The sequence below is a fragment of the Mastacembelus armatus genome, chromosome 3 (assembly GCF_900324485.2).
Source record: "Mastacembelus armatus chromosome 3, fMasArm1.2, whole genome shotgun sequence".
Classification (NCBI taxonomy): Eukaryota; Metazoa; Chordata; class Actinopteri; order Synbranchiformes; family Mastacembelidae; genus Mastacembelus; species Mastacembelus armatus.
The window spans coordinates 15,374,614-15,402,579 of NC_046635.1; the positions used below are offsets into that span (position 1 = coordinate 15,374,614).

At 41.9% G+C, this 27,966-nt stretch overlaps 1 protein-coding gene, 1 long non-coding RNA gene and 1 pseudogene across 2 annotated transcripts in view; 1 reads left to right on the forward strand and 2 right to left on the reverse strand.

Moving 5' to 3' along the window:
• The window catches only part of LOC113138270 (CUB and sushi domain-containing protein 1), a 950,854-nt gene that overhangs the window by 889,940 nt on the left and 32,948 nt on the right, over positions 1 to 27,966 (reverse strand). The window lies entirely within an intron of this gene.
• Positions 1 to 27,966, forward strand: part of LOC113122615 (uncharacterized) — a 68,753-nt gene that overhangs the window by 27,293 nt on the left and 13,494 nt on the right. The window lies entirely within an intron of this gene.
• LOC113138312 (uncharacterized) lies at positions 19,306 to 19,440 on the reverse strand (annotated as a pseudogene).

Sequence of the window (27,966 nt, forward strand, 5' to 3'; positions counted from 1 at the left end):
TACTTCAACTATGAACGGTAAGTCAATGTTAGGAAACTTTAGAATAGTAGCAGTAGTAAACAGGTCTTTGAGGAGTGCAAAGGTCCTTCGAGCCTCAGGCGACCAAGCGAATCGCACCTTGGACGAGGTAAGGCGATGCAGGGGTGCAGCTATTCCACTGTAATCCTTAATGAAGCGTCTATAGAAATTAGCAAACCCCAAAAAGCATTGTAACTGCCTCCTAGAATTGGGAACAGGCCAGTCCCTGACCGCTCGCACCTTATCCGGGTCCATCAATATCTCTCCCGGCTGGATCACGAACCCTAGGAAGGAGGTCAATTTGGTGTGGAACTCACACTTCTCCAATTTAACGTACAGGCGGTTTTGCAGCAACCGCTGTAGCACCGCCCGTACGTGGTGGATGTGTTCGGTCTCAGAATTGGAGTACACAAGGATGTCGTCTAAATAAACGAAGACGAATCGGCCTAACATGTCTCCGAGTACATCATTGACCAAATTCTGGAAGACAGCCGGGGCATTGGTGAGTCCAAACGGCATCACGAGATACTCGTAGTGACCGGAAGGGGTGTTAAAGGCAGTTTTCCACTCATCCCCCTTCCTTATTCGCACCAGGTGGTAGGCATTCCATAGATCTAACTTAGAGAAGATCTTGGCGTCCTGCAACAGCTCGAACGTGGAAGCCAATAAGGGAAGGGGAGATCTATTCTTCACTGTAATTTCGTTTAGCCCTAGATAATCAATACATGGCCGTAACCCTCCATCCTTCTTATCAACAAAAAAAAAAACCCCGCCCCCGCAGGCGACTTAGATGGTCTTATTATGCCAGAGTCAAGAGAATTCTGAATGTAATCCTGCATTACCTCCTTCTCCGGTTGGGACAGGGGGTACAATCGACCCCGAGGCGGAAAGGTTCCCGGGAGGAGGTCGATGGCGCAATCATAGGGTCTATGTGGTGGCAAGGAGGTTGCTTTGTCCCTGTTAAAAACCTCCTGTAGATCATGATACACTGCTGGAACCGCTGATAAATCTGGTCGATAGTCCATCTGCGGAGGGGAGCAAACGGAAGTCATCGGCATGCTATAAACAGTTTACATGGCAAGACAGACCCCAGCCTGATATCTTCCCCGTTCCCCAATCAATAAGAGGGTTGTGTTGTTGAAGCCAGGTAATCCCTAGTACTAAAGTTGGTACAGGTGTGCTGATTACGTGGAAGGATAATGCTTCCTGATGGTTATCTATGGCCATGAATACTGGTTTAGTAATGTCTCTGATGTAGTGCAAGGTAAGATTATTGAGAGACCTCACCTCCAAGGGACGAGGTAAAGGAATAGTCTCTACCCCCAATCAGTTGAGTAATGACCGGGAGATAAAATTAGTGTCAGCCCCAGAGTCAATGAGTGTCTCCCACCTTAGTTGTCGTGGAGGTGCTCCAATGGTGACAGTAGTGAGGTAACGGCGGCTCGGTTCTAGGTCCCGATTCAGATTCTGGCTCAGCGAGATTCCCTCATCTCCCGCTGAGCCTGCTCTTTTGCTGGGGCGGTCTCCAATCCTCCCTGATTGGACCCAACCTTTCACAGTGGTCTCCCTCGTCGTCTGTATGCTATTTCGCTGACTCTTCCGCGGTCCCACTGCATAGGTTCCGGCTCATCTACCTCCTCATCCGCGTCACGTTTAGACTCGGGCGACCTCCACCTACTGAGCGGTCGTAGAGTCATCCGGTGCTCCGCTGACCTCTCCTGATGACGTTGGTCTAGCCGAGTAACAGTGTCCATTAAGGAGGTTAAGTCGGTTGGGCGTGGTTGATGAGCTAGGTCATCCTTTCAACGTTCACTCAGCCCAAGGTAAAAATGGTCATATAGTGCGGCCGAGCCCCACGGGCTCTCTTCTGCCAAAATCTGGAATTGAATGATATACTTCCTCAATGATCCATTACCCTGCTTCAGCCGTGCCAAACGAGTGGTGGCCTCGACCTCCGGTCAGACAGGGTCAAAAATCAGAGTTAGTTGCTTGCTAAACCTCTCAAAAGTTTCGCAAAATGAGGCTCTACGCCTCCATGTGGCTGTTCCCCATTTAGCGGCTTCACCGCCCAAAAATGACAGGACATAGGCCACTTTGGCATGTTCTGTAGGGAAACTGGATGGTTGCATGGAAAAATTTAGTTCACATTGTGTCAAAAAAGTACGGCTTACCCCGACCTCGCCGTAATATCGTACTGGGGCTTCTAACTTCAGCTCCGCCTTCTCACCAGAGCGCATCGTGGGCGGCGAAACCGGGAGGGGAACCGCTGCGGGGTCCGGAGCGGGCAGGCGTTGCAGTAATCTGAACATCTGTTCCGTCATTAGATCCACCGACTGGGAAATCCTTAGCAGTTTATCCTCGTGGGCCATTAAGGCGGACTCCACTCCAGATCTCCAGGGATTCTGAGTAGAGGACCCTTGATCCAAACTTTGGCCAGGTTGTTCTGTCATGGCTGGTGTGAGGTGTGGTGTTGGATCTTGGTTCCCCACACAGAACACTCAGGAACGAAGTCAAATGTACAACAAAAAAATAGTTTATTTATGCCCAAAAGTCAATGGTGAAATAATCCAGAGGTTATGGCCGGCACTGGTGCTTAAAATGATGAGTCCAGGAGATGGCGCTGTGGTCCTCCCTGGTACTAGTGCTTGCAGCAATATCAGGCACGAACCTCTATCCCTGGTCCACCGAACCATCCTCTCCAATACTTGGAGTAAGAAACAAAAACAAAGAAAGGAAAAGAAGTTAGTGAAAAGAGGTTGACGAGTAACGCACCTGATCCTTCTGGTTGAGGGTTGTATAAGTTGTTCCTGCGAAGTTTTCTTTTTTCAGAATCTTCTCCTTAAGAGTTAACTTGTTGTGACTTGGATGTTAATGGAAGACACACCACATAGATTCGGTGTTTGCTGGTTATGTGTGTTAACCCTCTGGGGTCGACGCACGCGCCGGCGCGTTTTGACGCATCTTTTTCTGATAAGGCCGAAACAAACTGAAATTACTCCGTCAATTCTGATCGTACAGATAAAAGAAGCATATCATTCAAATCTGTAAAGGGTCTAGTTTTAGTGGTATACCATCATAATAACAACAAAACGTTGTGCTTTTTTTAAATAAAGAAAGCCGACAGGGTGCGCTCTCGGACTTTTCTGTCTCTGCCATTTCTCTTCACAGACGCGTAAATAAAACAACCAGAATCTCAGCGAATACTTGGCTCATAAAAATGAGAATTATATGGCTAGAAAGCTTGAAATGTTTTCTTTTGAGTGAAACAATTCAAGTCAAAAACAAATCATCACTTTTTATTTAATCCCTATGAACGTAAGGAGAAGTCCGTTTTTTCCTGTCTCACCTCATTACAGGTAATGCGGTCCCGCCTTGTACACTGTCCACTGTTCACATGTAAATAATCTCAGGTGAACCAGGTAAATATGTGCACACCCCCGAGAAATGACACAAAATATCAAACTTCATCATAGAATTTACTCACTTTTTCGGCGCGTTTGGATGATGGCGCGTTACGCACGTGAAGCGGCGCTCCTTACATTCCTCACAGAGACAAATAGTTTAGCTTGTCCTCAGAGTAAAAACACTGATTTTAACTCAAATGAGGATCGTTTGCTCCTCATTGTGTTGTATTGTACAGCACTAATCCGTCCCATCTACATTGACTGAAAGGCTCATTATGCGCGCCTTTGTCTGGACGTTCAGTGCGTCTTTTGTGTTCTCAGGTAAATCACATGACTATTCATCCTCAGACACACCCTCTTGCATATGGCCTTTCTGGACAAAAAGTGTCTTAGAAAATTTAAATCAGTGTATTGTTTACTGTGAAAGCCTTTAGCTATCAAGCTCCTCTCCTGTGGAACCAGCTCTCAGCCTGGGTTCAGGAGGCAGACACTCTCTGTACTTTTAAGGCTAGACTTAAAACCTTCCTCTTTGACAAAGCATATAGTTAGGGCTGGCTTCAGGCAACCCTGAACCATCCCTTAGTTAGTTATGCTGCTATAGGCCTAGACTGCCCGAGGACCATCGGTGCACTGAGCTCCCCTACCCTAACCCCCCCCCCCCCCCCTCTCTCTCCCACCTCATGTATATTCCACCATTGAATGTTACTAACCTTGTGCTCTCTCTCTCCCCTAGTTTGTGCTCTCTCCCTCCCTCTCTCTCTCTCTCTCTCTCTCTCTCTGTACCTTCTGCAGGTGTCCCTGGTCCTGGAGCTGTTTATCGCTGATGTGCAGTTACTGGCCCCACCAACTTGCAGTGTCTGTTTGTTGTTTATTGTTGCTGTTCTTTTCTCTCTGATCTATCCACTCACCCCAACCGGTCGAGGCAGATGGCCGCCCAAACTGAGCCCGGTTCTGCTGGAGGTTTTTTTCTTCCGTTAAAGGGAGTTTTTTCCTCTCCACTGTCGCCAAGTGCTTGCTCATAAGGGAATTGTTGGGTTTTTAGTTTTAGTTTTTGTAAAGTGCCTTGAGATGATTTGTATTGTGATTTGGCGCTATACAAATAAAATTGAATTGAATTGAATTGAATGTGTGAACAAGATGACATTCACAGCACTCTGAAGTAAACACTTTAGCCTACAACATGCTGGTCTCCAAGGTCTTGTGAACCAATGTCCTGTTTGTGTTTTATGGTCTTATTTCAGTGAGTAAAAAATTGTAGTTTTTCACTAGCCATGCATAAACACTTTTTTCTCAAAAACACAATAATGTATAAACTTGAAGCTCACATATTATTGTAGCCAATTTTGTGCTGATTACAGTGTTATTAGACTTTAGACATTAATATGTTTAAAAAACACTGAAAAAAGCACAAATGTCAGGACATGTCAAAATTTGTCCAGGCCCCAAAAACCCCCTCAGACCCCAGAGGGTTAAATCACAGTTGTGTTACAGTTGTGGTACATTTGTGTAATTGTTGCTTGTGTTGCATAGTGGTACATGACAGAGCTCATGCTTGTTGATGTTGTCTTGAACAGCTACTGTTTACAAAGCACACTCAGTATTCTAAATGTTTGCCTTATTAGACTTGCCAGTGTCGATGGACCACTCACATAAAAACAGTGCATCCATAGTTGAATGGATTTCCTGGTCTAATATCAGAACCAGAGCAAAGAGACTAATCAGTCAGTTATATCTGTGAGATTATCCTGTTTACAGTACAATGACTAAATCTGAGAATAAACCTGCTCCTGAGCTGGTTTGAGATTGCAGATGTGTTGCCAGCACAACAATCACACCATGACTTTGGAAGAACCAGCAGATCCAGGATCATGTCAAATGGCCAGTGAAATTATCTGGCTAACCAGTTAATCAACATATGAAGAGCATGCCTGTAGTTTGTTTTTTCATTTTTTTGTTTGTTTTTGAGCTTTGAAGCTCAGAACGACCTTGTTTCAGTTGAGTTTTAAGAGATTGGTGTTTCTGTCCTGAAATGGAGCCTAATATCAGGAGAACTTGAATAGACCAATGGTAGTGGTGAGTTTTGAACCCATGATTCAAATGAGAGTGGAGACTAAATCCAGCACCTTAGACTAAAAAAGACACTTGAGTGATGAAATGTTTTGACTCAAAAAGAAGTGCAGTTACCATGACTGAACTTCTGGATAACGTAACATGGATGACTGTGAATCTTCACAGACTGTCAGCCAAGCTAACAGACAAAATCCAGATCCATGTAAGTGCTGGGCATAAAGTAGTAACTGTGACTTACACTCCACAGCAACTTATATATTTATGTTAATGTTATGAGTGGTAAGCCTCCATCCACCCTCTGCTGCTGCTGCTGTAGTTGCTGGGTGGTAAACATCAGCCACACATCATCAACGTCGCCCACTTGGACGACAGCCAGAACAGCCACATCTGTGGCACCATTGCACCCACTCCCAGGACCTCTTGGCAGGTTACCCAGTAATTCCTTTCAGCCTGATTGAGCAACACTCCGTCAAGGTTTTGGGGGTGATTGCCCATAGATGTAACGCTGACCGTCGGGCTGTTTATTCTTGGGTTGGGTCATAGCTAACATTGGTAAGCTCAGGCTGAGTTTTCTGCAATAGTCAATAAATGACTTCTGTTTCTGCCTGGTTTCAAACCAGGGGCCTTCCGTCTGTGAGGTGAACGTGATGACCACTTCACTACAGAAACTGACACAGTTCATAATACACAACATTGTATAATAGGCCCATAGCCCTTTGGAGAAGCTAAATTCAAATGATCCAAATGTGTTTCATCTTTAGCAAATCATAAAGGAGATGAGAGAGATTTCTTTTAAACATACAGCTCCTGTAGTGTAGAGGTTAATAGTTTCACTTCAAACATCAAAGGCATCTGTATAGCAGCTTAGGAAGCTGGAACACAGCATTTTAAAACTGCTTTTGCTTTGACCAGGAACCAAACCCAGACCTCCTGCGTAGCAGGCAAGAAGTCTGCTATTGAACCACCAATGCACCTGTACCTTTTGGAAACTGATGTCTCCACAGCAGCACTCCTGATCTGGCCACGAAATGGCAACATGTTATGCAACATGCTCAGTCAGATGTGACCACTTTAATGTTTTGTACCAATACTAAATATATTAATTTTGAGATGATATAAAAATGTAATATGCTCCAGCAGATCCCCGTGACCCTAGTAATGAATAAGTAAGTATAGGTAATGGATGGATGGACTTACAGATAAAACTGTAAATAAGTTCAATTAGAAGTAGTTGATTTTGCTCTGTGTATTTGGCGCTCTACCTCTCCCTCCTTCTCAGAAATTGTCAGCCAGTCGTCATCTCCCTCTACAATCAAACCTTGAGAGGTTGTTATTGTTTATATATTGTGTTAATATTACCAAGAAACATGTTACATTACATGTTTTTAATGTTTTTGTAGTATTTTTATACATATCAGTCATTGTGTATTATTGTACTAGATGTTTGCATCTTTTCATTAGAATTTTCACGCTAATCTCAAAATTCAGATTTTTTTCTTTCTTCTCAGAATTCTTCTTTTTGTCTGAATTTTCCTCAAAAAAATATCACAGTGCCCATAATCCTCTTCTGTAAAGCTTTGAGTCTAACTGAATAGATAAACATGCTGCTAGATAAAAGTGCAGTTGTCCTGGTTGAGCTCGAACCACCATTGTTTCAGTGAGAGTCACTTGAGGACTTGCAACACAGAAACACTCTTGGAATGATTGTGAGAGGAATGGCTTCCATTCTTCACCATCAAAGCTGCGTTACTTGCTTGTAGGCATGTCTTCCTGACTTTCAACTCACTTGTGTGCAAACTCTGACCAAATGTATTGCTGGAAGAATCACATCCCCTGGGAGGACATGAATCACCAACCTTTTGATTAACACCCAAACCTATTACCCCACAGAGACTGTCACCCTAAGGCTTTCGCATTCTTTTAAAGAGACTAACTCCTAAAACTGACCCATTTTCAAGTAGTCAAGACATTCAAGACACAAACCGTAGGGTTGTCCACACAACTGACTATGTTTGTGTGTATTGCCTTCAACTTCAACCAATCTATGTGTTATGTGGACTCAGAAAGATGTATGAGTCCTTGAACTCATACTGCACGAATTCACATATATTCACACATATTCACACATTCATACATATATATGAAATATTGTTCTTTTTCTAGTCTTTTCATTTTTTATTTCTTTTCCTTTATTTCAAACCTCAATTCAAACACAGCAGACTTTTTGCTTGACGCTCTTGGCTCATTGGTTGCTAGGCAGAAGATGACGCAAGCTAGAGCAGGGATTGGCTGACAGTTTTGGAGAAAACTGGGCAGGGGGCGATGACGACTGGCTGCGAATGTCGGAGAACGAGGGATGGGATTCGTCAGGGTGCAATGCTATATACCATAAACAAGGTTGTGACTTAACACTGTTATCCAGGCTTGCAGATAAATTTGTATTTTACAAAACAGCATGACAAGCCCCACCCACACAACTAGAGTTCAAAACATAGTGGTACAGCAGACGCATGCTGGACCCGTAATGCTGAAAACAATGGATTGAAACCATCCTTTGCTTCACCTTAATGTTGCAAGGCAGTGCTGCTACAGGTCTTCATTGAACTGGTTAAGGGCTCTTCACCCTCTTTGGTTCTTCCTTGGAACTAAACAAGCGCATTACTCACTATACATGCAGTTTGTGCAGTAAGAAAAGAGACTTGGCGTCTAGTGTTCAGTGTATGCATGTATGGAAAAGTTCAACGCCAAACCACTGTGTGCTTCCTTTAATGTTTTGTATTAATACTAAAAAAATAATTTTGAAACGATATAAAACTGTAATAGGCTCCAGCAGATCCCTGTGATCCTAATTAGGAATAAGTGGGTGTAGATCATGGTTGGATGGATGGATAAAACTGGAAATAAGTTAAATTAGAAGTAGTTGACTTGTGACTGTCTAGTGTCACAGCTTTATGTGCCTTGTTGGTGCAGTTGGCATGGGTTTCTTTACGGTTCATCTTGACCAGGAGGGTGCAACCTATGTTCCTTCACCTTTATACTAGTGATTGCCTGTATCAGATGTGTTTAGCCAATCAGAAGCTGTACCATCCTGTCTCAGATAAGGGCGGATGACTAATTGAGTAGGTTCTGATGGCCCACACCTGATCCAGTTAGTCAGCAGTGGGTGCACCATTTATATTTGGAAAACAAGCAGTGCAGTTTTTCTTGAGGAACATAAGTGCCAACCACCCATCTACACCTGTGTGCAGTCATATATATTGAGGATATAGTTAGAAATCAGACTGCTGACGGGCTTCAGCCTATTAAGCAAACCAAAATGCATCACTGCAAATCATGTGAAAGTTCTATCTGCTTATTGGTTAAACTATTCTGGTGCAAGAATGAGAACATGAAACAAACAGAAGAAGTTATGTTATGCTACTTTAGTGATTTCTGAGAAGAAAGCCAGAACTCCTAGCAAAAAAAGTCTGAATTTTGAGAAAATTCAGAATTAGGCTATTAAAAAACAGATTGGTTTGAAAAACCCAGAGGATCAGGAAAAGTCCAAACTAGCTCAGTGTGATAGGAAAAAGATCATAGGTCCAGGTCTTTCTGAATTCATGTAACACATGTGGACAGTCTGTGCAAATTGTAAACTGAATTATGAATCTGCATGTTTAAGGTGTGGGGGAGTTAGCTCAAGTGGTAGAGCTTCCTTAGTATGTAACAGGTAGAGGGATCAATGCCCATCTTCTCCACAAGTCTTTAAAGCCCACTCTTAAGACTTTTGTATTATCAGATATTTGGTTTCATATTTGTACAACATGTATGAACTCAGTCCAGACAAAGACAGCAGAATGTGTTATAGACAGAGTGAGTGTGAACTGCAAAAGTGCTGTCATCCTTTCACTCCTGCTTTCCTGACTGACATGTTTTCCGTAAGCAGAAGTACAGGAGCCAAGAAGCAGAACAGATGAGGTGGATGGAAAATACCTGAGAGGAGACTCTAATGATGGAACTGTTGGCAGATCAGTCTCTCTGTCCCTCAGCCTACCTCTTGTTCCAGACTGAACTGTTCTAACAACTGTGTATGATCAGTGAATGTGGCTTAGTTGGTACCTCTCTTGAAAACAGGGGACCCTGGGTTCAAAGGTTAGGTAGAACATTAAACATCAAGTAAATTCTCTGGTATCTGTATTTACCTGGACTAAATGTTGTAGTTTCTGGACTATAAATTGCACTTCTTTGATTCAGCATCTGACAAATGTCAGATCCCTCTACAGCCTTCTCTTGTCAGTTTGTGAAAAGTGGTCCTTTAAAGTGACTCTACAACTCTGCACATCTACTGTTCAAATGTAGATGTGGTGACTGAGTGGTTAGTCAGTTCCACAGTTAAACACGAATTAATACATGTGTCTTATTTATAATTCTGCATTTATTTATTCAGCTGTTTCTACATTTGAATTTACATCTATTTCTGTGTTTGTCAGTGATGTAGATAGGTGTAGAACTAGACTAGTTATTGGTTAATAACCATCTCCCCTGGTATCCAATCTGAATGGACTACGTCTTTGCTGCTCTCTCTCTTTTGCAGGGTTAGCCAAACCTGGTCCTCCAGGGCCACTGCCCTGTTTGTTTTCCAACTATCCCTGCCCTAACTACTGCTGATTGCCTAATTCAGGTGTGTTCAGCCAATCAAATTAATCAAACTGAAAGAGGAGAGAGAGAGAGGTGGGGAACAGGTAATGCAGTCAGTCTTAGGGATCTGTGTTGGTTACTCATTCTTCAGTAAGTTCAGTCACATGCATGTTGGTATAGATGCATATCATAGTACTACAACACAGACACTGCTCTAGAACAAAGGTGCCATGTGAAGAGTGGAGTTTGAACCTACATCTCTAGAGAAAACTGAAAGAAAAAAAAAAAAACCTGAAAGCAACACTTAGATCACTCAGTCATGGTGACCAATACATCACAATCTGATCTTAATGTTGTCAGAACATTAAGGTCAGATTTATCTTTATGAATTAGTCTGACTATATTCAGAGACTCTGTTCTTTGGGAGCTAGAACTGTTTTCTATGTAACAGTGTAGCTGAAATATACTGAATGTGCAGCTGAACTTCCTTTATTCACTACTCATTGTGCTGATCGGTTATTGACTCATGTTTCAGAAACATAATGTTTTATTTATTATTGCTCTTTAACAGGTCCCACTGAGATTTGAACTCAGATCAGTATTTTAATGGTAGACTGCCTGGGAATACCAGGGTCTGTAGGCATTTTCTCTATTGCGCCTTAGCCGGAAAAAGGCTAATGAGCCCTGCTGGAAAAGAAAATAGAAAAAAAGGTGAAATATTTCTATGGCTGGAAAGTAAATACTGAATGATAAGGACTGAAGAGTATGGACTGCACATGTTATTGGCAGTGACATGGAGATGTTTGATCCGGGGAGGAACATCTTGTAGTACTTTTCTTTTCCAACTTTCAAGGCTGGTGCAGGGGCCGTCTGTGTGTAAGGCAAACATGTTAACATCTACACTACAGGAACACAACTGTATGTTTTGAAGAAATCTCTCAGGTCTCCTTTATGATTTCCTAAAGATGACACACAGTTGGATCATTTGAATTTAGTTTCTCCAAAGGACGTGCCCTATGGGATTATTGTACAATGTTGCACTTCCCAGTGCCATGTTCTCAGCTTCAAGAGTGTGTCAGTTTCTGTAGTGTAGTGGTCATCACATTCCTTTAACACACAAAACGTCCCTGGTTCAAAACTGGGCAGAAATGTAGTTTATGAATCTTAGTCTCAAAAAACACGCTGCCTGACAAACTTACCAACCACAGCTGTGACCTCTTTGTAGCTCCATTTGATGTGCTGAGTTACTCCTGAAAGGAGTTGGTTTGCATATCAGAGACTTTGTGGAGTGGTCTCATCTTAACCACCTGTTCTTGAAAGTGGACAGGAGCTCATCATAGACTTCAGGAAGAGGACACAGATGGAGCACTACAAGTAGAGTCTACTGGTCAGCCTGCTGTGAGGCACGACAGGGAAGTGAGTACCCAGCTTCTGGAATGGCCAGTAATAACCACTGATAGTGATAACCCATGGATCCTTCCACATAGTAGCTGGTACACTCTCTGAAGAGCACAGAGAACAGGTGATGAGAGTTATGTGTAGAGGACGAAGCCAAAGTCACCTTCAGTGAGTGTGTTACTCCTCTTCTCTGACCTTGTTTTCTGAGGTGGCATTTTCGAAGCATGTGTTCTTTTTAGCCCATGATAAGAGTGGTCGCCCAAACTGAGCCTGGTTTTGCTGCAGGTTTTTTCTTCTGTTAAAGAGAGTTCTTCCTTTTCTCAAAAGGTATTTGTTGGGGTTTTGTTTTTTGTAAAGTGCTTTGAGATGATTGTATTGTGATTTGGCACTATACAAATAAAACTGAATTGAATTGTACTGAATTGAATTGAGTGATTGAAGTCAAATCAATATTAGCTCTGCAACTGAACACCACAGGTAAAGAAACAGTATTGTCTGCATTGAATAGACATTTTCCATAAATGGAAAATCTATTCTTGCAGCAGATTTCTTCACACTTGGAATAGATCTAGGGGTTCGACCGATACAGCATTGCAATTAAACACAGCCATGTATATTTGAAAAGGTTATGCATATGAGTCTGAGACAAATTACAGTAAGGTAGAAAATAAGAGGATTAAACAGAGATGAACTGGTGGATGGAAGTGCAAGCTTATGGGGACATTTGATTTTCTAAGTAAAGCATGAGCTGTTGACTGTTCTATCATTGGCTGACCGGCACCATCAGGATCATGCTGCTTATTGCAAGATGTAACTGAAGCAAAGCTCTGTATATTTAAATAATGACACTTCCCAATGTGGTATTTGAACCCACAACCCTGAGATTGAAAGGGTCATGCTGTACCCACTGAGGTAACCAGGGTCCACTTGGGTAACCTGAAGCACTGTTTTTCCAATTTGTGACATATGCCACAAACGCTTTTTTTGACAGTGTACGGTCATTAATATTGGAAAAGGTTATGCATACATGTGTTAGACAGATGACAGAAAAGGTCAAACATAGTCTCTTTAAAGAAGAAGAAACTGCAAATTTAGTGCAGCTGTATGTGTCTTTGCTGGGAATCATTTGCTTCTGTCTGGCTCTAACAGTTTACCAGTCCAGCTTTAGACTGAGCTTAGGACTTCCTGTTCCACTAATACACACAAATACAGAAAGAAATACATGCAGCTGTGCAACAATTTAGAAAAACATTTGAAACATTTATTTATTCATATTCAGTTTATTATCAGCTTTTATTTCTTTTTGTTGTCCATAGAAGTTTGTGTGGGCATTTTGTAGCTAGTTCAGCCATGATATTTGATGTTAATTCAGAATTTAGATTCTTGTCTTTAGTTCTTCCTCAGTACTAAAAAGACAAATGACTTCTGTTAGAATAAGGGCATTGTAAATCGCTGACTGTGTTATGAGAATTGTCATTTTGCAGACAGATTTATGCAAAGGGTGCAACCAGGCATGTCACAGTTAAGGATGTTCCCTGTTTTTCTGTGCAAATCACCAAGACATGTGAATATATGGATGTGAACTCTGTATGAACTTTGAAAATAGCCTATGTTTCAACTCTCCCCTATTGTGTAAAGTGAGACAGTGCCTGGAAGTCATGTAACCACATCACTGTATAAATAAAGAGTGCTGGGTTAGACTCGGGGCAGCAGCCGGGGATAGCATTGAGTGTGCATCTCCTAAAAGTCACGAGCTCAACCTAGAACAAAAAGAAAAGAAAGTCTCTGTGTAGATGTTTGATTAGAACCAACAGACTATATCTTCCATTACATTGCTGCACAGTTTCCACACCTAGTAACACACCTTAACCTATTAACCTACACTTATGTGCAGAGAAATGTTTCTTTTTAAAATAAAACAAATACTTACACATTTTTCTGTTTTAAATATAACAAATTAAGCTTCACTATAAATTGTTGTGGCTGAGTGGTTGAAGCAATGGACTTGAAATGCATTGGGGTCTCCCTGTGCAGATTTGAATCCCCTCAACAATGAGTTATCCCTTAGGAATCATCATCTAGTGTTAGTGATGTGTATACTTTCCCTCTTGAGTTGACTTTCAATATGAAGTGGTAGTGGTGTAGACTGACCACATAAAGTCAGTATGTTGTCTGCTGTTGATGTCAGTTATACACTCACTCCTATAGAGAATTGAGGGTCACCAGTCAACCTAACATGCATGTCTTTGGACTGAAGTATCGGGAGTAAACCCACACAAGAATGGGCAGAACTTGTATATTATATTCTTATATTTATAATGATTAATAACAACACATTTATAATCAATAATTTTTGAACACCAAATAAGAGCATTCACGAAGAGGATGGGACTCAAACCCGTGTGCAGAGCACAACGGATTAGCAGTCTATCACCTTAACCGCTCAGTCATCTCATCACATTGTTCTGAATGTTTAAAGTAGATGATCTGTGCAGAATTACCAGAAGAATTTCCAGGTTTACTGCAACAGTAACAGTCGAATTATGTTCATATAGTGACAGATTATGAATCAGTGCAGTAACATTAGACTGTAATTAAAGTTAAACTGAGCTCTGCCCTGTAACTATGATCAATTTAATCACCTGCATAAGACAGAAGTCTTAATATCAACTGCTTGACATAGATTGGACAACACCAAGGTCATGGGTTCCAGCCCCCATACTGGTCATTGTTTTGAAACATCTGTAACTTTAGAATTGAAATGCATCTGACAAAAGTCTAAAGTGTGAAATGTAATTGTAGAATGCAATCGTCTCTGTGCCCTACCCCTATTTCCAGGAGCAACAGAAGGCACAGTGGAGGATCAAAAATGACTTAGATGTTATGGACATAACAGTTATAAACATGTCAGTTTTTTTTTTGTACTAAACCATGAATCAATGAGCAGGTTCTGGACAAACAGAAAGGTAGATTAAAATCTGAACTGTCTGCTCAAATGCCTTCATGGATGGAATCTGAATTTTACTTCATCACTTTCACCTTATAAATCATAATCTTGATTACAACATGTTTGCACATCAGTGATGCTGGTGTAGTGGTGAGCTTAGCTGCCTTCCAAACAGTTGCACTGGGTTTGAGTCCCAAGCATTGCAAGTATATTACCACTGCAAAAATGGATAACAAGGTCAAATTTGTAGTAGTAGTTTCTATGACCAAGCAGTTTACACTCAGCACTATACTGAACCATAACCTAACTTTACTTACTATAGACAGTGTCTAACGGGGTAGCTGGCATCAACACACTGTGTTTGTGTGCTTCTTCTAACACACTTCTCAACAAAATCTTTAGACCAGGGTTGAAACATTACAAGTCTTTGGACTGAAGTACCTGGAGTAAACCACCAACCAACAAAACTCTATTTAATCAATGAATACATGAATAAAAAACAGGATGGCCTCATACTTATATTAAAGAATAAATATACACTGACATAAATACAGAAACAATTAAAAGCAATTAATTTACAGCTTTTCCCAATGTGGGGGTTGACACTCAAGGAGAGTAGAATTGTAACATGTGGTGAAAAGGGCTAGAGGTCAAATGTGTTTTTCATTTATTTTAATGTAATATATATGTATATACAGTGGGTACGGAAAGTATTCAGACCCCTTTAAATTTTTCACTCTTTGTGTCATTGCAGCCATTTGCCAAAATCAAATCATTCAAAATCAAATCATTCATTTTATTTCTCATTAATGTACACTCAGCACCCCATCTTGACAGAAAAAAACAAAAATGTAGAAATTTTTGCAAATTTATTAAAAAAGAAAAACTGAAATATCACATGGTCCTGTGCTCAGTATTGAGTTGAAGCACCCTTTTGAGCTAGTACAGCCATGAGTCTTCTTGGGAATGATGCAACAAGTTTTTCACACCTGGATTTGGGGATCCTCTGCCATTCTTCCTTGCAGATCCTCTCCAGTTCTGTCAGGTTGGATGGTGAACGTTGGTGGACAGACATTTTCAGGTCTCTCCAGAGATGCTCAATTGGGTTTAGGTCAGGGCTCTGGCTGGGCCAGTCAAGAACAGTCACAGAGTTGTTCCGAAGCCACTCCTTTGTTATTTTAGCTGTGCGCTTAGGGTCATTGTCCTGTTGAAAGGTGAACCTTCGGCCCAGTCTGAGGTCCTGACCACTCTGGAAGAGGTTTTCTTCCAGGATATCTCTGTACTTGGCCGCATTCATCTTTCCTTCAATTGCAACCAGTCGTCCTGTCCCTGCAGCTGAAAAACACCCCCACAACATGATGCTCCCACCACCATGTTTCACTGTAGGGATTGTATTGGGCAGGTGATGAGCAGTGCCTGGTTTTCTCCACACATACCGCTTAGAATTAATGCCAAAAAGTTCAATCTTGGTCTCATCAGACCAGAGAATCTTATTTCTCATAGTCTGGGAGTCCTTCATGTGTTTTTTGGCAAACTCTATGCGGGCTTTCATGTGTCTTGCACTGAGGAGAGGCTTCCGTCGGGCCACTCTACCATAAAGCACCGACTGGTGGAGGGCTGCAGTGATAGTTGACTTTGTGGAACTTTCTCCCATCTCCCTACTGCATCGCTGGGGCTCAGCCACAGTGATCTTTGGGTTCTTCTTTACCTCTCTCACCAAGGCTCTTCCCCGACGATTGCTCAGTTTGGCTGGACAGCCAGGTCTAGGAAGAGTTCTGGTCATCCCAAACTTTTTCCATTTGAGGATTATGGAGGCCACTGTGCTCTTAGAAACCTTGAGTGCTGCAGAAATTCTTTTGTAACCTTGGCCAGATCTGTGCCTTGCCACAATTCTGTCTCTGAGCTCCTTGGGTAGTTCCTTCGACCTCATGATTCTCATTTGCTCTAACATGCACTGTGAGCTGTAAGGTCTTATATAGACAGGTGTGTGCCTTTCCTAATCAAGTCCAATGAGTTTAATCAAACACAGCTGGATTCCAATGAAGGAGCAGAACCATCTCAAGGAGGATCAGAAGAAATGGACAGCATGTGAGTTAAATATGAGTGTCACTGCAAAGGGTCTGAATACTTATGACCATGTGATATTTCAGTTTTTCTTTTTTAATAAATTTGCAAAAATTTCTACATTTCTGGTTTTTTCTGTCAAGATGGGGTGCTGAGTGTACATTAATGAGAAATAAAATGAACTTTTTTGATTTTGGCAAATGGCTGCAATGACACAAAGAGTGAAAAATTTAAAGGGGTCTGAATACTTTCCGTACCCACTGTATATGTATATATATATATATATATATAAAAATTTCCCTTCTCACCCCCTGTGGGTGGTGTGTGTGTGTCCTCCTCAATCTCGAGTCCTCTACCAGAGGCCTGGGAGTTTGAGGGTTCTTCGCAGTATCACAGCTGAAAAGAGTTTAGCTGGTTAGAGAAGCAATAAAACTGACCTTTCTTTGAGCAGGTTGAGTATCTGGAGCATCACATTTGTGGGGTCGATAAAACGCTCAAAATGGCCAGAAAAAGACAACTTTCATGTGAAACTCGACAGTCTATTCTTGTTCTTAGAAATGAAGGCTATTCCATGCGAGAAATTGCCAAGAAATTGAAGATTTCCTACAACGGTGTGTACTACTCCCTTCAGAGAACAGCACAAACACGCTCTAACCTTTTAGTCCTACCCCAGAGCGTATCCGCTCCGATATTTGTATGTCCAGATATGTCTCAAAAAGATCGTCAGAAAATGTGTATACAGTCTAAAAAATTTTATGTCTAATAAAACCTTAAAGTCTCACGATTCAAGTGACATAAAGCAATTTTGGATTGAATAATCACAGCGACAACAGTTTCTTAACCCTCTGGGGTCGACGCACGCGCCGGCGCGTTTTGACGCATCTTTTTCTGATAAGGCCGAAACAAACTGAAATTACTCCGTCAATTCTGATCGTACAGATAAAAAAAAAGTATATCATTCAAATCTGTAAAGGGTCTAGTTTTAGTGGTATACCATCATAATAACAACAAAATGTTGTGCTTTTTTTAAATAAAGAAAGCCGACAGGGTGCGCTCTCGGACTTTTCTGTCTCTGCCATTTCTCTTCACAGACGCGTAAATAAAACAACCAGAATCTCAACAGATTCTTCTCAACAGATATCTGGGTGCTTGCTGTGGCTCATGCACCTGCAGCTGACCTCTCAATGTGACCCCCACCCCATCTTTCTCATTCTCATTCTCCACTACATCTTCCTCATCTATCCCTAAGTCAATCAATGTCTCTCCATCTTTATCCCACTGATCCTGTCTCTCCTTACGTTCCCTATCCTGTCTCACCTGAAATGGCAGAGTTGAGCCAATAGTGATTGGTCTCCAATTACCAATGTCACTAAGCTGGTGGTCGCCGGTTTTTGGGATTAAGGTGGTTCGGCTTCTCTTGAGGTACTTCAGTAACCTGCCGGAGAGAAGGACTCTATTGAAGAGGCCTGCCAACCGAGCTCCATCAGGATCCCAGGTCAGCCGGTCACCCCTCTTCAGACCATCTGGGCCAAGTGCACCAGAGGGGTCCATTGCCCTCACAACCAGTTGTACCTCCGAGGATGTTACCGGCTGACAGAGTAGGGAATTATCCACCTGTGGGAGTTCCCCAAAACCACCCAAACCTATAAATTTGTCCTCTGGTTCCCAAACGCTCCTATAGGTACCAGCGACCAGCCGTGGGTCTATTTGGCATTCCAAATGATCCACCCCGTCCAATATTCTTTTGGCTGCAGAACTTCCTTGACTACCGCCACTGTATCAGCTGCCGGCAGTGGTGCCTTCAACTGATCCAGATCAGTCTGGTCAGATGCCACAGAAGCAGGAGATTCATCTGTGAGAGAGATCGCCTTTTAAGATATTTACATTTATATCTGATCTGCGCCTTGGAAATCCTTGGTAGAGTCTTCTGGGCTGCCTCCAGAAATTCAGGTTTTCCTCCTTCTGTTCTTATCCTCGCTGTTAGGTGAATGTCCCGGTACAATGGGTACATCGGAATGACCCCTCGGTCATTTTCTTTTCCCCACCACATTTTGGGACGTGAGCTAACACCCTGGGTAGGGTGTTGTATGTACCGGAGCATTTGGAACAAATCAGTAGGAGTTGCCAGGGTCTATGGACCAGTCTAACATGTCTACTCGCCTCTCTTGCCATCTCAAGCTCGCTTCCATGGAAGCCTGAGACCGATCATGACCATCGGTGGTACTCTCATGGTGGTCATTTCCTTCCTCCAGTCCTTGTTGGTACTAAATACCAGCATTTGATTTCTTCTCAGTCCCTCCTGGGGAAAGAGGATGGTTCTGGGGACCAGGGTGTTACCACCATATGGGGGTGTACCCGGCAGTGATCCAGAGGGGCTGTCGGGGACCGTGCGTTCACGCAACAACTGACTCCTCTCCACGCATCCCTCGGACATCTCCACGCTTCTCGGTTTGGGATCTGATTGGTGTATTATCCAGTGATCTGACACCCCTTAGGATTCCATGTGTTCCATGTCCTCTCCAAGGGTGTTGGGTGTTCCACCCTGACACACCCTTTTGCAGCCACCGTTTTGTCGGGCCTGAAATTATCAGTTTTGGAGAATTATTCTCTGTTTGGGATAGCGGGTCTTGCACCCTGATCTATCCAGAATGGGTAATGCTCAACCGGCCAGCAGGGTTGTCAGAACGAGCAGGACAGGACCAGTACTTGTTCATCTATTCATGTCCTTCCATTATATGGTACTCCATCCATTACACAGGGTAATGGCCATCCCTATTGATGGCAAAGCGACTTAAGACAGGCGTAGCCCGCAAGGTGCGTTCGAAGTGTCGATGATCAATGTGTCCTGCAATTCACATTAGTTCTCGCAGCTAGCTGCGTTCTTCATCGACGCACGAGCCGAGTGATCCACCGCTAAGAGTTGTCAACATTGGTTTTGAGTTTGGGAGGCCACAGTTCTGGAGACAAAGGTTTAAAAATAGGGGATAGCAAAACCCCCGAGCGCTCTATTCTACATCCCTTTGTAGTTGTTTAGCATTGCTTTTTAGTGGTGATGTGCCCTGGCAGGGGAGGAGACATTGAACCCCCCGCCAAGGTGGGCCAAGCCCCATTTTGTAGTTGTTTAGCATCCCTTTGTAGTTGTTTAGTATCTCTTTGTTGTTTTATAGCATCACTTTGTTGTTGTTTAGCATCCCTTTGTATCCCTTTGCAGTTGTGCAGCATCACTTTCTAGTTGTTTATCATTGCTATGTTGTTGTTTAGCATCGCTCTGTAGTTGTTTAGCATTGCTATGTTATTGTTTTGCATCCCTTTGTAGATCTTTAGCATCTCTTTGTAGCTGTTTAGCATCGCTTTTTAATAGTTTAGCATCCCTTTGTAGTTCTTCAGCATCACTTTGTTGTTTAGCATCCATTTGTAGATGTTTAGCATCACTTTATTGTTGTTTAGCATCCCTTTTTAGTTGTTTAGCATCCCTGTGTAGTTGTTTAGCATCCCTTTGTAGTTGTTTAGTATCTCTTTGTTGTTTTATAGCATCACTTTGTTGTTTAATATCCGTTTGTATCCTTTTGCAGTTGTGCAGCATCACTTTCTAATTGTTTAACATTGCTATGTTGTTGTTTAGCATCGCTGTGTAGTTGTTTAGCATCGCTATGTTATTGTTTAGCATCCCTTTGTAGTTCTTTAGCATCTCTTTGTAGCTGTTTAGCATCCATTTTTATCCCTTTGTAGTCGTTTAGCAACGCTTTATTGTTGATTACAATCCCTTTGTAGTTGTTTAGCATCGCTTTTTAGTAGTTTAGCATCCCTTTGTATGACTTGCAATTGTTTAGCATCCCTCTGTAGTTCTTCAGCATCACTTTGTTGTTTAGCATCCATTTGTAGATGTTTAGCATCCCTGTGTAGTTGTTCAGCATATCTTTGCTGTTGTTTAGCCTCACTTTTCATTGTTGTTTAGCATCCCTTGCTAGTTGTTTAGCATCCCTGTGTAGTTGTTTAGCATCCCTTTCTAGTTGTTTAGCATCGCTTTTTAGTTGTTTAGCATCCCTGTGTAGTTGTTTAGCATATCTCTGTTGTTGTTTAGCATCCCTTTGTAGTTGTTTAGCATCACTTTTTAGTTGTTTAGCATCCCTGTGTAGTTGTTTAGCATATCTTTGTTGTTGTTTAGCATCACTTTGTTGTTGTTTAGCATCCCCTTCTAGTTGTTTAGCATCGCTTTTTAGTTGTTTAGCATCCCTGTGTAGTTGTTTAGCATCTCTTTGCATGTTTTTGTAGTTGTTTAGCATCCCTTTGTATCCTTTTGTAGCCGTTTAGCATCACTTTGTTGTTGTTTACCATCCCCATGTAGTTGTTTAGCATCCCTTTGTAGTTCTTTAGCATCCCTTTGTAGTTCTTTAGCATTTCTTTCTAGTTGTTTAGCATCACTTTGTAGTTTTTTATCATCCCTTTGTAGTTCTGTAGCATCCCTTTGTATCCCTTTGTAGTTGTTTAGCATCGCTTTGTAGTTGTTCAGCATCGCTTTGTTGTTCTGCATCTCTCTGTAGTTGTTTAGCATCGCTTTGCAGTTGTTTAGCATCCCTTTGTATGCCTTTGTAGTTGTTTAGCATCGCTTTGTTGTTGTTTAGCATCCCTTTGTATCTTGTTTTTATGTTTACAAGAGTGGCAGCTTTCTCAGGAAGGGATTTCCTTTTGACACATCTTTCACAGGTTTTGATTTTTCTTTCAACATCAGAAGCCATTCTTGGCCAAAAGAATCTGGCTCTGACTAGGTCAAGGGTTGTTTCAATTCCCATATGACCCATATGGTCATGTAAACTGGTTAAGACCTGATGTCGCATCTCCTCTGGTAGAACAAGCTGGTAGGAACATTGAGGTCCTACTTGCCTCCTCCTAACAAGAATGTTGTTCTGGAGCCCCATACGATTTAATTCTCAAAGGAGAAGAGGCAAATCAGGACGTTCTTCCCTCAAGGTTGGTGGTGTGTCCCCATGTTGCATGTGAGAGATAACATGTCTGATGGTTTGGTCTGCTCTCTGTTTTATAGCTATTTCAGCTTCTATTAGCTGAGGAATGATGGAGGATCCAACCTGACCGTCATCCACAAAGCTGCCAGGTAATGCATTTGCTGAAGTGGCAAGCAATTGAACCAGAGCCATACCGTGGTCATATGGATTTAAACTACTGGAACCATAGATGAGGTGTCGATCACATACAGCCTGAATAGTACGCTGATCTACTGAAACTAAGTCAGGGGCGGACAAATGATATTGAGCAACTTTCCATACCCGTTCCCTCTCTTTCTGGGACTTAAGATCATCTGACAGATAACCATGGGGTCTGCGAAAGAGAGCATCTGCATCAACATTTTGCCTGCCAGTTCGATATATGAGTTTGAAGGAAAAGGTGGATAAGGCAGCAAGCCACCTATAACTGGTTGCATCCAGTTTGGCAGATGTCAAAATGTAAGTTTTGTAAGGGTGGAAATCTTTTCTGGGTCTGTCTCAACACTATTTTGGGAAACCACGTGCCCTAAGTAACGAACAGATGGTTGGACAAAGATGCACTTCTCTAGAGATAGTTTTAGACCAAACTTCGGTTAAGTACTTTCAAGAGCCTTGCTTCATGTTCTTCCAAGGTTGGGGCAAACACAGTCAAATCATCAATGAAGACAAGGACTTCTTTCAAGTTTATTTCTCCATAAGTCTTTGAAAAGTGCTAGGTGCATTTGTAACTCCTTGGGGCATGTGATTAAATCCCCAAAATTCCAGTGGGCAGACAAAAGCAGTTTTGGGTTTATTTGCTTCCTCGATTTCAGTTTGATAATAGCCAGATTTTAAATCAAGCACTGAAAACCACTCTGATCCCCACAATGCAGCAAAGGTGTCCTCTAGCTTTGGCAAAGCATAGGCATCCTTTATTGTTTGCAGATTTAATTTCCTATAGTCAATGCAGAGTCGCACAGCCCCATTCTTTTTCTTTACCACCACAGTTGATGATGAAAAAGGAGAGTCAGATTCCCTGATTACTCCGGCTTCAAGAAGCTCTTGCCAGTGTTTGCGAACAGCATCAATGTCTTGAGAGTGGATAGGTCTGGGTCTATGTTTGAATGGTGTTTCATCTGAAAGTTTGATCTGATGAATTACTTTATCAGTTCTGCCAAAGTCAATATCATGTTTTGCAAAAACGTGTGGGATACTGTTAAGTTTCTTTGTAATGCGCTCTTTCCACTCTGGTGAGAGTGGTGAGTCAAGTTAAAACTCATTTGTGACATTGAGGATCTGGAGCTGGGTGAGGTGGCTTGTGCAGGATCAGAAATACTGTGTTCTTTGGAAATGATAGATTGAATGGCACATATCTCTGCAATAACAACTTTAGCAGGAATGATGACATCATGACATCATGCTCAGATGCATTTGCTATAACAACTGGCAACTGTTATGGCTGATGTCTGGGAATATCAACAATGAACAATGACAGATTTTTCTGACTGCAAAGAGCAAGTAGTAATGGTTCCCTCCAGAACAATGGTTTTTCCTGCTGGGACGGTTTGCAGTCGGATGACGCCATGATAGCTGTCAGTTATCTGTTTATGTCTGAGCTCCAGAACCTTCAACACTGCCCTGTATCCATATGGAAGTGGATAGTTAACTGATAATGTATCTTTCAAAAACCTATCATAGAGGATATCAAGTGTATTAGTACCACTGAGCACAAAGGACTGAGTAGCTTTGATATCAGGCACAACCAAAGCAAGAGTATGTACATCAGCTGATGTACCAGGGAAGTTAGGTGGAAAGATGAGATCAAGTTCAATGTAACCCATGTAGAGCACCCACTGACTATTAGCCCCCTCGACTTCAAGAATATCAATCAATGGTTTAATTTCTTGATCAGACAGATAACTACAATAAAAAGAATGAGGAACTGTAGTCACCTGAGAACCTGTGTCTAACAGACAATTGAATGGGGTGCCTTTAATATTCACTTGAGCTGTGTTTTTGGTGCCAACAAGTCCTTTTGTTAGTCTGCACAAATGAGAAATGGATTGCGGTTGCAACGATTTTGTGGGACATTGATTCGCTGCAGCCCCTGACCGTCCCTTCTCAGAGGCTGCATCTAGTTTGACGATTTGGAAGTTTTCCTGTACCCATGCTCGTTCCTTTTGTTGCAGTTGCTTCTGTTTTTATCTCACCAGGGTCTGTGTTGGGTACATTATTACACGAGGTAACAATATGGCCGTCTTCTCCACACTTAAACCAATACCACGGTCTGGGTTTATCTGAGTGTTGAGGCGTGCCACTCCTTGTGGATTTGAACTTTGGTGTACTGATTTTACGTGATTCAGGTTTTGGTTTGTAGTGTGTCTTGTTCTGAGAAATGAGAGATTCCAACTGGTTCTGCAGTTTGGTTACTTGATTCCTGACGTCTTCAACTGCACTGAAGTGAGACTCTGATGTTGCACCACAAGTACAAGTGCTTTGCAAACTCAAATTAACTCTCTGTTTGAATGAGCCAGTGTGTTTTTTCATACGGCTGTCCTCTGTCCTCTTCGGTCCGCAATAAAAGTAAGAGCTTAGAAAAAGATGGATTTGTTTTCTTCTGTTCAAGTTGTAAATTTGTTATCATTGTGGTTTCCCAACATCCCTGGCAAAACTTAGTGCAAGAAGGAAATACTGAGAAACACATGTACAGAAACAGTTCAGAGAGAGACAGAAAATGTTATCAGGTTAGAACTCAGATGATTAGTAATTTAGCTATTTAGAAAAATCTGGGGTTGTTTATAGTGAGCTATTACTGAGGCACGGCTAAGATTTGAACACAAGACCTCCTGTTTACTAGACAGGTACATCAACCAACTAAGCCGCAGTACCACTTACAAGCACATTTAAAATATATCTTCATTATTCCACAATGTCTGAATTTTAGACATTAGAACATGCAAGAACTGATTTTAGCTCTTGAGCCTAGAAAGTTTAGAAGGACGGTCCCTGTTCAAAATTCCTTCCTGTCTCCTCTCTCCCTTCTACTGTTTCATAAAGGATTCATGTTTGTCAGTCCCTGTTCAGTCAACTAAATTCTCCAGTAAATGTCTGTAATAATCAGCCTGGGCTTACAAAAGGTAGCTGTCAACCAACCTCTTTGTAGCGCCATTTGATGTGTTGAATTACTAAGGGCTTAGCTGGAACCCTGCATCAATGCAATCTGGATTCACTGTCCTCACGAATGTGGTTGGTGGTTACTGTCTGAAAAACTAGGCAGTGTGAGCTGTGCTTCCATCTATCCCTGCTCAGCCTCCTCAGAGAAGCTCATGTCAGTGCACCTGAAAGAAGTCAGAGTGCAGGACACTGATCAGAGACTTTGTGGAGTGGTCTCAGCCTAACCACCTGCTACTGAACATGGATGAACAAGCTCATCATAGACTTCAGGAGGAGCACACCTGTGGAGCCCATCACCATCCAGGGCCAGAGGGGGATGTAGTGGACCACTGCAAGTTGAGTCTACTGGTCAGCCTGCTGTGAAGAATGACAGGGTAGTGAATACCTAGCTTCTGGAATGGCCAATAATAACCATTGATAGTGATAACACATGGATCCTTGCATATAGTAGCTGGTACACTCTCTGAAGAGCACAGAGAGCAGCTGATGAGACCTATGTGTAAAGGACGAAGCCAAAGGCACCTTCAGTGAGTGTGATACTCCTCTTCTCTGATCTCGTTTTCGAAGCATGTGTTCTTTTCTGAATTTTGACATGTGAAAACCACATTTTCTTGGCACAATAGAGTACCTCTATAGCTTAACCCATGACATTTGAAAGGATTAGTGAGGAATAGATTGGTGCTGGATTAGCTTTTAGTTGGAACCATTGTTATCATAGTTCCTGTGTATTTAATTGACACATTTTATCTGGACTCCTCCCAGTTCATGGTAGGACAATTTTAAGATGAACTGGTACTGTGAAGACCCTGCTGCTTATTGCACAACACAACTGATGCATGGCTCTTCATGTTTAAGTAGAAATACTGTTTGGTGGGGGACTTGAACCCACAACCCTTAGATTAAAGGTCTCATGCTCTACCACCTGAGCTAACCAGACTCCATTTGTGATCTGCGAAACACTGTTTTTCCGGTTGTGACATATGCCACATACGCTTTTTTTGAGAGTAGCAAAGGAAAAAGTTATGCATACGTGTTACGACAGTTTACGGAAGAGGTCAAACATAAGCTCTTTAAAGAAGAAGAAACTGCAAATTTCTGGACTATTTGTTTACCTATAGAGAGCATGATACTGACTGACATCACAGACTGTCCTCAACATTTAGAAAATCAAATGTCCCCACAGCTGTAAAGGGTAGGGGAGTGGAAAATTACTGGAAGGATTTACTTCCCATTGTGGCCCTGTGATGAGAGTGGTGATTGGACCGTGGTGTATCCTGCGTCTCATTCACATTTGCTGGGATTGGCTCCAGCCACTAACTGGCACTGTCAGGATACTGGTGCTTATTGCAAGATGCAGCTAAAGCAACACTCTGTATATTTAAATGATTACTCCGCCTAATGTGAAACTTGAACCTGTGACCTTGCGCTTAAAAGGCTCATGCTCTACCAACAGAGGTAGTCAGGCTTCATTTAGTATAGCCAACTATTGTTTTTCCAATTGTGACACATGTCACAACCGCTTTTTCTTGACAAATCTTGGGTCCACTATTCTCTGTAGAGGTCGTCCTAAAGAACAGTTCTGTTCAAAGCTCTGTTCAAAATTGGACTGACCACATAAAGTCAGTGTGTTGCCTTCTGTTGATGTCAGTTACACCTTCAAATAGTGTTTCCATAGTAACTGAGTCTAGGTTATCGTTCAGTGTTGTACAGAGAACTGGTTTGAGATGTGCTTCATGTTAAGTTAAAGAGAAACATGTTTGTTTCTGTTTTGTTTCATAACCCAGAAGTCGATGCACTGAAACCGTCCTCTGCTACTACTCCCACAAGGAAGTTCATCAGCACAGGTACTCGAGTCTGCTAGTGTGGCCACATCAATGCGCTTTGGTTCTTCCTCTATACTACACAAATGTAATACATGCTAATACATCTAACTTGAAAGTTCTGAAGCAAAGATCTTTGTACATTTAATCTCTTTATAATCTTTGAACATCAAATTCCAGCTTTCACGACGAGGATGGGATTCAAACCAGTGTCTGCAGCGCACAATGGATTAGAAGTTCATCAGCTTAACCACTCAGTCACCTCGTCACATTATTCTTTAAAGTAGATGATCTGCGCAGAATTCCCAGAAGAATTTCTAGCTGACCTTGATGAAACCTACGCAAGCATAGGGAGAACATGCAAACTCCACACAGAAAGGCCGGTTTGCAAACCCATAACCTTTTTGCTGTGAAGCAACAGTGCTAACCACTCAGCCACCATGCTGCCCTTGTTTTAGAGATGTTTTACTAATATTATTGTATGTATCAGTCACTTTGTATGATTGTACTATGTTTGCTTCTTCTCAGAATTCCAACTTCCAACTTGAAATTCATTTTCTTTCTCATATCTAACTTTTTACTCAGAATTTTCATTTTTCTCATGGTGCTGGGAAATGCAACATTGTCCACTGAGCCCACAGGACACTTCCATTTTTTCCTTACTGTTTTACTGTTCTTGCAATAAAATGTTTACGTTTTCTGAAAACAGTTTTCATTTCATATCTACTATCGGAGTATATTTAGTAAATTCTTACAAATGTTAAAGACTTTTAGGAGCAGCATTGGTTTTAATTTCCCCCTGCTATTGTCTTAGACAGGTTCTTCCAATATTAGTCTGATCCTTTTTACTGTTTCTCCTCACTGCCTATCCAGTTGAGTATTTTACAGTGTACACACATGATGTTATGATGATGCAATGGTTGTCCTGGCAACACATCTGCAATCTCAAACCAGCTCAGCAGCAGGTTTATTCTCAGGTTCAGTCATTGAAAACAGGATAATCTCTCGAATATAACTGATGTTTCTGATGAACAGCATTTTGATTCCTCTGTATGTCCTGCAAGTGTAACATCAACAAGGAGGAGTTCTGTCATGTGACACTAAGTAGAACAAGAAACAGTTTCACAGTTATGTCTAACTCTATTGTCTTTCACTGATATTCAAATCACAATGAGTTAAGGAGAAGCTCCTGAAATCAGAAAACCTTTCACAGACGTCACTATGAGAACAAAGAACTGGCAGTGGTGGGATTGAAACCCACGCCTCAACTGAGACTGGAGTCTTAATCCAGTTCCTTGGACCGCTCAGCCACACTACCACACAAATACCTATTAACCCCTGCTGAGCTCATGTTTTTTTTAAAAGTTTATCTATAAAAGTTTAAGTAGCTATAATGAAACTTGTCTTTAACCCTCTGGGGTCTGAGGGGGTTTTTGGGGCCTGGACAAATTTTGACATGTCCATGACGTTGTGGC